This window comes from Heloderma suspectum, chromosome 1 (genome assembly GCF_057233095.1).
Source record: "Heloderma suspectum isolate Gila_16-S chromosome 1, 16-S_ref, whole genome shotgun sequence".
Lineage (NCBI taxonomy): Eukaryota > Metazoa > Chordata > Lepidosauria > Squamata > Helodermatidae > Heloderma > Heloderma suspectum.
In genome coordinates, this window is record NC_139458.1 from 401,222,955 (window position 1) to 401,234,573 (window position 11,619).

Genomic DNA, 11,619 nt, shown 5'->3' on the forward strand with positions numbered 1-11,619 from the left:
AGTGGCCAGCTTGCGTGCATGTGTGGAACTGTCCAGGGTGCTGTCTGCTTTACTTGGACTGACCTTGCTTTGATTTACCTTGGTTGACTTGACCCTGCTCTGCCTTGTTGAAACCAGGACGGCCCCACATGGCCCCAGCTGACTCTGCTTTGCTGGGCCCTAAACTCAGCCTGTGAATCTGTAATACCTCAGGGTTTCTATACTCAAGATGAGGAGGGACAGATTGCAATAGTTCAAGAGTGAAATAAATATAAATATAACAACATGTGCTTAATGTTAGGATTTTCAGTAAAGTAGCGATGTTAACTAAGAAGAAAAAGAACCATTTAACCAAATGCAAGCCATGCTAATGCTAAACCACAGTTAATTACAAACAGAATGCTGCTGTTGACGGGATGCAGTTGCTTGCACAGTCTCTTGGACATGTTGCTGTTCACTGCTCTTGAGTCACGTCACTTCTGAGTGGTTAAAGGTTGTTCTGTCTCTTCCTCTTTCCCTTCACTGCTCTTCTGTTTTCCTTGATCTCCCATCTCAGCGGCTCAGGGTCACTCTCCTGCTGCCTTCTTTTGCCTTCCTTCTCAGCTGTTCCTTCCTCCTCCTCCTCTTCCTCCTCCAACACTCATTTTAAAACTCTCACCCACCTCTCCCTTCTTTTGATGTCCATCCCACTTTACATAGCCCACATTCTAAGGCCCTTAGAGGCAGGCATGACACACTCCCTCCCCAACCTGGGCCAGAGCCATCATAAATTCTGTGGCCATCACCTGGAACAGAACAAGAACAGGGAATCATGCAGAGATGCAGTGGGCAGCCTCCTTTGGGAGTGGCTCCTTTGGGGTCTCTGCCTCAGGAGTGATTAAATGAGCCAGTCATGCCTAATGCACAGACATGTCAGAATTAGCTGTTCTTAGTAAATGATGCTTCCAAGGAGGCAACAAAACCAGAGCAGGGAATCAAGCAGAGATGCAGTAGGCAGCCTCCTTTATGGGTAGAAACTTTTATCTCACTGCACCAGGAGTAACTGAATGATCCAACCACATCAGATGCAGAGGCATGGCAGAATCATCTGCTCCACCCAACAGGACATGATTGGAAGGAGACAGGGCCAGCAGTTATTCTGTGTCCCCCTAATCAAATCTTGCAATGATCCTAGTCTCTCAGGTATGGGTGGACTATGTAGTCAGTCTGATAGCAAATCCCTGTGTTGCATCAGGCCAGAAACTCCACTGCTGGGTCCTGATGCATCAGGCTTCACGGGCCCCTTACAGCAACCCTGCTAATTCTTCCATGCCCCCTCCAACTCCATCCCCCATCTTTTGGCATTTTATGTTAGGAGGGCAGTGGCTGTGATTTCCTGGCATTGTTGTGAGCGTGGAAATAATAGCTGCATCCCAACGATACCTTGAGGGATTGGGCCTAAGTATTGTCTATATGTCAAAAGCAGCGCAGATGGTGTCGCACAAGCATGGAAACGTTGCTTACTTGAAGACAATGATCTTTGTGTGCCAACAGCCTGGGTCTCGCCAAGCTTTTTTGCTGGGAACATTGCAAAGACAGAGTGAATGTGCAGAGACTGGCAAGGACCATGAGGAAGTCTTGTAGATGTTTATGGGAATCTACTTCCCTGTATAAAGGCCAGCAAAGGAGAACGTACAGAAGCGGTGGTTATCTGCCATTTTAACAGGTGCTTAGTCAAGGCTGACAACAGCATCTTATCATTCATTCTCTTCCTCCTGCTTAGCAACTTGATCTTTCTATCAGGAGGCCCTTAGCTCTGGCAGTAAACACAAGTGAAGGCCACATGTTTTGTAGGCTCTGTCCTGCTTTGTGTGATGTTTTCAGCTTGCTTCTAATGTATCGTCTCTTGCAAATGCTGGATCCCTTACAACATAGGTGGGCCCCATCTGTGGCCCATCACCCCTCTCCATGCAACCCACAAAGCCCTGGGGAGCCCCGCCCACTTTTCCCTACAGCGCAGTGGATCAGTCTTCAGCCGGGCAGCAGGAAAAAGACTGCTGTGCCAGAATTGTGGTCTAAATTGGGGTCACAGGGGTGGGGGTGGGGCTTTAATCTCCCCCTCCTACTGTGATCTTGATGCACCCGAGACTGTTGTTTCCCTGCTGTTAAAAGCTGCAGGGAAATGGTTTTTTTTGTACAGCTAATGGATCTTAATGGCTCATTCGAGACCAAGCCACCCCAAATACTTTGCATTACAACAGGGATAGTTCATGATAATACATTGTTGCTCAGAAAAGCCAGTCCCTCCCTGCCATCCCCAACTATTGTGATGATTGCTCAGGGGGAAGGCAGAAGCCTGAGGGGATTGGCAGATGACGCCATCTACCCTGATAATCAAAATGTCCTGGCACTTTGACCCTGCGACCCTGTGTTCTGCTACACCACTGCCCTTGCACAGTAGTTGCTCTTTTGAATGCTGATCCAGGCTAGCTCTACACTACTGCTTTATAGTGGTATTGAAGTGCACTGATAACTGTTGTGGCACAATACGCGTTCTATAGACTGCTGTTGCAGTGTTATTTCCTGCTTTTTATTCCACAGCCTCCCTGCTCGCCCTGCCCCCTCTTGCTGTCAGGGTTGATTCTGAGCGTATGGAGATAGTTAGAAGTTCAGATTCAGAACTGAGGAAGGCATCTTCCCGAGCTATTTCAGATATTGATAGGTGTGCTTCTCAGGATGCTAACACCCAGCTTGAAGCCCCCCTTTCTCTCCTCTGTGAGAACCCAGGAGGAGGAGGAGGAGAGTGTGGGGTGTGACCTGAGGGTTGCTAGACTGTGGTGCAGAGCGAAGTGGGAAAAGTCAGAGGAGGAGCTCAGATGGTCGACCCGGTTGGCGATGTGTGAGGGTCGACGTAGGGGAGCATCACTAGATGGGAGGCGTTTCCCTCCCTATGTTATTCTAGCCAGCAAGTCCCTGTTGAAATTGCTGGCAACATCATAGCTCCCATTTGGATTCCCTGCCGTTATTCCTTTGTAGCCTGAGAGTCTTCGGGGATTTGCATCTGTAATGAACCTGTTGATAGTGAATGATTATAGGGATGTACGAAAGTCACTTACCTTTAATGAAATTTGATTTGTGGTGGGGGGGAGGCGCTCCGTCCCTCCACCCCCGAATCCTGGGTCTGCAAATGGCGGCGGCCGTAGCTGCCGCCGTTTGTGTTCCTGCAGTCAGCCATGATAGGCTATGTAAATGTTTACATAGCCTATCACGGCTGAGCAAACCCCCCCCCAAACCCCACGCGTACGCAAATGGCGGCACCCATGGGCGCTGCCATTTGCGTTCCTTATTTTGGCATGTCTAGTCTACGTAAACATTTACGTAGACTACAGCAAAAATAAAGGGAACGCAAATAGTGTAGACGCTATGCTATTTGCGTTCCCCTTATTTTTGCCATAGTCTACGTAAATGGTTACGTAGACTAGATGTCTACGTAATGGGCGCCGCCATTTGCGTACGTGCGGGGTTTTTTTTTTTTTTTACTCAGCCGTGATAGGCTACGTAAACATTTACATAGCCTATCATGGTATTTTTTAAAAATCTAGCTGTGATAGGCTACGTAAATCTTTACGTAGCCTATCACGTTTTGTTGTTGTTGTTGTTGTTGTTTTTACTGGAAATGGCAGCGGCGGCAGCCGGTCGGAAGACCGGCCGCCGCCGCCACCAGGAGTATTCACCAAAGGTAAGTCCCATCCTGGGGGGGGGGCGGGGGGGCAGACTGTTTCACCACCAATTTCGGGGGGCCGAATTCGCTGGCATTCGGCCTCCCCGAGATTCGTGGCGAAATTCTCTGACATCCCTATGAATGAAAGGCATGAGACTGAAGCGTCTCTTCTTGAGCGTGTGTTCATGAGGAAGGTGGGGGCCAAGGGAATGTGACACTTGCCGAGCTTCCTGAGCTGCCCTTCCTCTGTGCGACGAGGACTCAGGCAGTCAAGCCCTTGTGCGCACAATGGCTTTATGTGCACAAGGGCTTGACTGCTGGAGTCCTTGGTGCTGTGTGGGCCCCAACCACTCCTGGTATCTCCTCCTTGTAAGGCAGAGATTGCTAGACTGGTTGGGGCAAGCACAGCATTGAGGGCAATGCGTCTTGCCCCAGCCGGCTGTTAAGGTCTTGAAAGCTGGCAGGGGCAGGATGAGTCCTTGGCACTGCACTCACCCCAACTGCTCTGACCATCACCGTCTTGCAAGGAGGAGATAGCGAGAGTGGTTGGGTCACATGTGGTGATGACAACTCCAGGCTACTCTTGGCCGCTCGCTGAACTCCAGGGCACTCAGTGACTGCATCCGTCAGTGCCCCAAGGCTCAGCAAGTGGGGTCCAGGGGTCCGGGCGCAGGGGAGTCTGCTGGCCTCCCAGACCCAGCCAGGTGCTCGTGACATCCCTACTCTCTCCTAAAAGAGGCTGGCCCCTTCTTTGTTCAGTTGTAGGCAGGCTGTTAAAACGTCTTTGTTGTTCCATATAGGGATGGATGGACTCCATCTGGGGACGCTGGTTGTTCACCAAGCTGCCGCTGCTGCCCACATCTGCTCATCACATCACACGAGACCCTAGATGGCTCAGAGAATGACTGGTGAGCACTGTGGTGCTGCCTGCTCCTTTCCAGAGCCACCATCATTATGCAAAATAGCCTCTCCGGACTTTCCAGAAAACTAATGTTGTGTAGACTGCAGCCGTAAAGGGGCTATCTATGTGACATTAAAGGCATACATGGGCCATTGATGCCTGTAATGTTGTATAGATCAGCAGTCCCCAACCTTTTTGGTGCCAGGGACCGGTCCAATTTTCCCACGGACCGGGGGGGGGGGTTCCGCTGGCGAACTTCCGGCTGCTGGGATGCAAATGGCATCCACTACGCCAGTGCCATTTGTGTCCCTATTCTTTGCAGTAATTGGCTATGTAAAGATTTACATAGCCTATTACTTGTAGAACAGTAATAGAACCGGAAGTCCACCAGCAGCTGGAGCTGGCCAGCAGCCCTGCGGACTCACCACAGAGCGGAACTGGCCTGGGCTGGCGAGGATTCCAGGGGGGGGGATCACCTCCCCCCCTGCGGACCCCCACGGAACCAAGGTGAGGGGGTTTCGCACACCCCTGCGGCCCGGTTGCTGACAGGCCATGGACTGCTACTGGTCTGTGGCCCGGGGGTTGAGGACCCCTGGTATAGATGGCCCCTATATGGCCACAATTGACACAGCACAGCGGAAGGACCCGAGACGCCATTCTGCGTAACAATAGCGGCTTGGGGAAGGAGCAGACAGCCAACCCCTGTTCATGGACTGCGCGGAGCTCAGCAGGTGGGTGCCGTAAGTGCTGCAAGGTCCATGAATGGGAGTCTGAGGGGCCGAGTGGGGTGGTGGTGTCTGTTCGACTCCACCCCCATATTGGGTACTCATGATATCCCTTGTTCCATATAGATTTTTTAGTATTTTAAATCTCTTAGTTCTGCACTCTGTTTTTCAGATTCTCTACTGCTGTCAATTTCTGCCATTAGTGCTATCTTAAAGTTTTCAATGGTTATTTAAAATGTTTGAATTGTTTGCAAGTTTTTAATTTTTTTTTAATTAATTGTTGCAAGTTCTATCTATACGTTGCCTTGGGGCCCTATTTGGGCTGCAAGGTGACTCATACATTTATAAATAATATACATAATTTAAGTAAGCTAGAAGTATTTTGCAAGGGAGTATTGCCAGGAGAGACACTCTTCATTTTCCTTCATGGACCTTCTGGGATCATTAACGGGTGTGGGGCTGTGCCCAAAGGCATCCCGAGCATCGCAAGGCATCAAATGGGCCAGAAATAAACATTTCAAAGAACGTGTCATCCACTAAACGGCCGGCATTGCTTCCTGCAGAGCTTCAGCTTTGCTTTGAGGTTTCTCATCAAAATGCGAAAGCGGTCCAGCTTTCCTCTCGCTTAGGACTGATGCACAGATCACAGCCCCAGGTGGTATCACCTGGGGCCATGTTTCATAGTTAATGCCTACATTATGTTGCAATATTTGTATTCTATTATACTAATGACACTGAAAATTTGCAAATATTTTTAATGAAAGCTCCATACAAGAGGAAGAAGCCTAAGGATATACCTTCTTCTGGGGAGCGTCCTGGGTCCCATGGTGCAAACTGCAGGCAGCAGGTGAAGCACAAGTCATTACATGCACAGAAGTGCTTCGAGCCAGCATACTTTCATGAGACCATCCTACGAGGCGATGTTCTGACAAAAGGACTTTGAACAGCGCGGTGCTGAGAGATAGCCTCATCCCCTATTAGGCAAAGAAGCTCGGCTACCTGAAAGGAGCCTGTGCCGCATGGCCAAAGGAAAGAGGAGGAACACAGGGTTGAGTTGTTTAAGAAGCCGCTCACCACATTTCCCGACAGAAACGTTTCCTCCTCAGGGGAAACGACTTAGAACCACGTGCATTACAATATAAAGATTCTGGCTGAATTCAGTCCCCTCCAGTTCAAAATGTTGGTGAGCAGCTTCTCTGCAACCCCTAAATGTGATGCAGGGCTGGTCTTTCCATGAGGCAGAGTGGGGTGGTTCCCTCAGACGGCAGATCCTGGGGGAGCAGGAGAGATGGCAAGAAGGGGTGGCCACACGGCCAGCCCTACACTTCCCTAAACTAGCCAGCTGCCATCTAGTGTGGTGGGGGGCGCTGTCCCCCTGCTAGTGCTGAAGTGAGATCCGGCAGCCAGTCTGGTTGGCTCTTGTACATCAAACATGGTTGGGCACCATTTTGTCCTTTGTCTCAGGCAGGAAAATAAATGCCTTGGGTGGGACCTGGCTATAAGCAAATAGTCCTGCCTATAAGTCTGTGTGTGTGTGTGTGTGTGTGTGTGTGTGTGTGTCACCCAGACAAACTGAACATTGTGCCAAGAAAAACTGAATTTTGCAACAAGTTTAAATTATGCAAATTGAACAGATTTCCATTTCTTTCTCCCTCTTTTTGGTAATTTCTTCTGTTGCACACTCGCACGCATGCACTCTGGCATTCTTTACTCTGCTTTTGATGGCTGTGGGGCAAGGAGTTATATGGCAGGGCTAGTGTTAGTGATATCAGCAGCCAAAGCCCCAGCAGCTGAGGAGGATCACTGCCGACTTCTGATTCCAGCAGCAGCCACTACCACTTGCCCTCTGTCTCTGGCCAGTGGTGGTCTCTGACAGACCTCCCTCCACTCCTCCACCTCCCCATCAATCAGACAGAGGGAAAGGGCAAGTGGCATCTGCTGCTGCTGCAGGGATGTGGAACCTCCCGCCTGCAGGCCTAATCTGGCCTGTGGAGGTTCTGCGTCGGGCCCGCAGAGCCTCCTTGGCTTCCTCTAGGGAATGGGGCTTAAGCCTCCAAGCTCTGCCCCCCAGAGGGATCACTGCTGTTATTTCCAATCTCAGGTCAGAGATAACAGCAGGGATTCCCCTGGCCACTGCTCCTTCTCCCAATTAGAAGGGGGAGTGGCATGCAGGGGATCCTTGCTGTGAACTCTGATCTCAGATCAGAGATAACAGCAGGGATGTAGGCAGAGGACTTGGCCAGCATCCGCTGAGTGGCTTCATGCAGCATGTGCCACCTCCATGGGGACAGCACACACTGCAAAGCTGGCACCACCTGAGTGGCTTTGTGTGGCATGTGGTGCCCCATGGGGATGACACATGCTGAGTGAAGCCCAGGGATGTCTGAGCATTTTGTTTTCCTTTGCAAAACATGCGAGCATGCCCTGTCTGAAGCCCCAAATGCAATTGCAAGCACCTGTCCACAGAAAATATCAGTAAATTGCTGAAGATGCGGTCACATTCAATTTGCACAACTTTCCCAGTTTGATTTGTGCAAATTTCCCCCGTAGACTGAATCAGCCTCACTTTCGTCTATGGAGGAAAGTTGCGCAAATTAGAGAAGTTGTGCAAATTTCACATTCAATCGCTGCTTGATTTACGCAGTTTTCTCGCAGAGAAAGCAGCGATCGCAAATATAAACAAGAATTGGGCACGAAACAAGCAGTGAGATGATGTTTGGTGAATCTTGGCTATCTCGAACGTCACTTGTTCACCATCCCTAGGGAAGCCAGGGACTTGGCCTTTGCCAGGAGGAGAAGCTCCTGTCCCCACCAGTACCAAGTCCCTTCCCCCATGCTGGGAAAGGCCTGAAATATGGAGAGAGACAAAACGGCCAGGGGGGTGGGTGCATTTCATCAGTCGGTGTGGCCTGGTGAGTGGCAATTTGGGCCCTCCCACCCCAACAGAGTTCTGCACCTCTGCTGTAGTTCATGGTTTACTTGCCCCTCTGCCCATAGGTTTGAGTGACTGAGTGGTGACGGTGACAAGGACTGCAGCCACTGCTACCTTGGGATGTCAGAGGAATTCAGTTGCAGGATGGGGCTTGATGAACTTTTGTCAGCTTGTCCCACCAGACTTTGTTCCGAGTTGGGCCAGCTGGCTGATTTTCCGTCTTTTAAAAAAATTGTGTAAATAGACATTTGTGCAAGTTGCAGTTGCAGTTGCATAATATGCACAACTGTTGGCTGCAACTTGCACAATCTGCGACTGAAATTTGTGCAAATAACGCAAACTGCAGCTGCAATTTGTGCAAATGTCTACTTACGCAAATTTCTTAATCCCCAGAAAAGTTCCCAGATTTCTGGGGAAACCCACAGCTTGGCTAGGAAATGCAAGCTGAGTCAGGGGTGCTGTGGAAAGCCAGTGAGCCCCCAAAGGGCCAGATTTCCTGTCGAGGGACATCCTTACCACCACCTGCTCTTCCATCTCTGAATGGTGAGCAAGCAGGCAGTGGCTGCTGCTGCTGGTGTCCCTCCCAAGTGGAATCCCTAAAATAACAATGGTTAGAAACAGTCAATAACAATTAATAATAAAATGCTCCATGTTATTGTAATGAAACATGAATCAGATTTCTGTGCACACACACACACACCCATCTTAGGACAGCTGCCATCCTATTTTTAGGGCTCAAGGTATTCTCCAACAATAATCACATATTCACATAGATTTAAAAAAATACAATGTGTTGTTAATAGCACAACGTTAATGTTTTCAAGCCCTATGACTTCAGATACTAGGTTCTGCTTTGCCCTCCCATTCATGTTTCAAACAGTCTTCTGTCTCTTCTGTCTCCTGCCTAGTCTCACCCCATACCTGCATCTCCCATTTTCTAATAAAATCATAGAGACAAAACATGATCAGCAACCGTGTGACTTATCTGTTGCTTGATCAGATCATGTTAGACTGCAAGAGAGGATGTTTGGATGTTCCGTTGTGTAAAAGATGCCCACACACTCCTCCCTGTACATTCAAAATGTACCTTCCAGTGGTCCAGTTCAGCAACAGATCCATTACAGGATGCTGCTGGTCATCTAGCTTGGCTCTTGCACTCATCCTTCCAGAGGGAGAAGAATTTTGCTAGAAATAAGGGTGCTTCCAAATGGTGGTCTGCTCCTTGCTGCTGTCACTGCTTGCCCCACTTACATGCATGGCTGGGTGTCCAGCTGGCAACAGCAGCAAAAAGCCGCCGCCACTGAAGCAGCTCGCCTGCCCCTCCCTCTGGGTGCCACATAGAGATTTGGCAAGACCTGTGCTTGGGAGGGCTACTGGGATGCATCTTGCCAAGACCCCAAACCTGAAACCCCACATACACTATCAGTTGAAATGTTATCCAGCTATCTGTCCAGCTTCTGAGATTTCCACAGGGGTCACCCCCACACACATCCAGTGTCACCATACATCATTCTCAGGCAGCGGCCAGGACCTTGGACATGCGCATGGTGGCCCTGGACCCCCCCTTATTGTTGGGCATCTGGTTCTGGGCAAGGACCACAGCTCAGTGCTGGAGCACATGTTTTGCACACAGTAGGTCCTGGGTTTGGTCCACATCACCTCCAGTAAAGGGGATCAAATAGCTGTTGTTGTTGTTTATTCAGTCAGTCGCTTCCAACTCTTCGTGACTTCATGGACCAGCCCACACCAGAGCTTCCTGTCGGCCATCGCCACCCCCAGCTCCCCCAAGGTCAAGCCCGTCACCTCCAGAATATCATCCATCCGCCTTGCCCTTGGTCAGCCCCTCTTCCTTTTGCCTTCCACTTTCCCTAGCATCAGCATCTTCTCCAGGGTATCCTGTCTTCTCATGATGTGGCCAAACTACTTCAGTTTTGCCTTTAATATCCTTCCCTCAAGTGAGCAGTCTGGCTTTATTTCCTGGAGTATGGACTGGTTTGACCTTCTTGCAGTCCAAAGCACTCTCAGAATTTTCCTCCAGCACCACAGTTCAAAAGCATCTATCTTCCTTCGCTCAGCCTTCCTTATGGTCCAGCTCTGGCAGCCATAGGTTACTACAGGGAACACCATTGCTTGAACTATGCGGACCTTTGTTGTCAGTGTGATGTCTCTGCTCTTCACTATTTTATCAAGATTTGTCATTGCTCTCCTCCCAAGAAGTAAACGTCTTCTGATTTCCTGGCTGCAGTCAGTGTCTGCAGTAATCTTTGCACCTAGAAAGACAAAGTCTGTCACTGCCTCCACGTTTTCTCCCTCTATTTGCCAGTTATCAATCAAGCTGGTTGCCATAATCTTGGTTTTTTTGAGGTTTAACTGCAACCCAGCTTTTGCACTTTCTTCTTTCACCTTCATCATAGTTGGACATGGTATAAGACAGCTTCCTATGGGATAAGACACAGCACATAGTTAAAGAATGGAATTCACTTCCACAGGACGTAGTGAGGGCCACCAATTTGAATGACTAAAAGGAGATTGGACAAATTGATGGAGGAGAAGGCTATCAATTGCTACTCGTCCTGATGGCTATATGCTACCTCCAGTATCAGAGGCAGTAAGCCAATGTACACCAGTTGCTGGGGAACAGGAATGGGAGGGTGCTGTTGCACTCATGTCTTGCTTGTCGGTTTCCTGGAGGCAGCTGGTTGACCACTGTGTAAACAGAATGTTTGACTAGATGGACCTTGGCCTGATCCAGCAGGGCTTTTCTTATGTTCTTAGGTACAAACTGCCTGCTGCTGCCAGAAAAGCCAGAGGGAGCCCACTGATGTAGGAGAAGACCCACTAGAGGGCACTTCACTAGGGCTCTCTCTCCACTCAGGATCCTGCCACATACTCTCTCCACTTACTCTCTCCATGTACTCTCTCTCTCTCTCTCTCTCTCTCTCTCTTTCTCTCTCTCTCTCTCTCTCTCCAAGTAGTCTCTCCATGTACTCTCTGTCTCCACGTATTCTCTCTCTGCTCTCTCTCTCTCTAAGTACTCTCTCCACATACTCTCTCTCCACGTACTCTCTCTCTCCACATATTCTCTCTCTCTCCACGTACTCTCTCTTTCTCTTTCTCTCTATGCTCTCTCACTCTCCAAATACTCTCCATGTATTCTCTCTCTCCACATACTCCCTCCCTCCCTCCCTCTCTCTCTCCCTCTCTCCACATACTCTCTCCACGTTCTCTCTTTCTCTCTCTCTCTCTTTCCACCCAGGAGCCTGCCACGTACTTTGTAGCATATGTTTGCTGCAATAAGGGCTAGAAACTGTTTTTAAAAAATGATAGGAAAGCTGAATTCTACATCTGATATTGCATTCTGCAACTTTTCAATGTTGGGAAT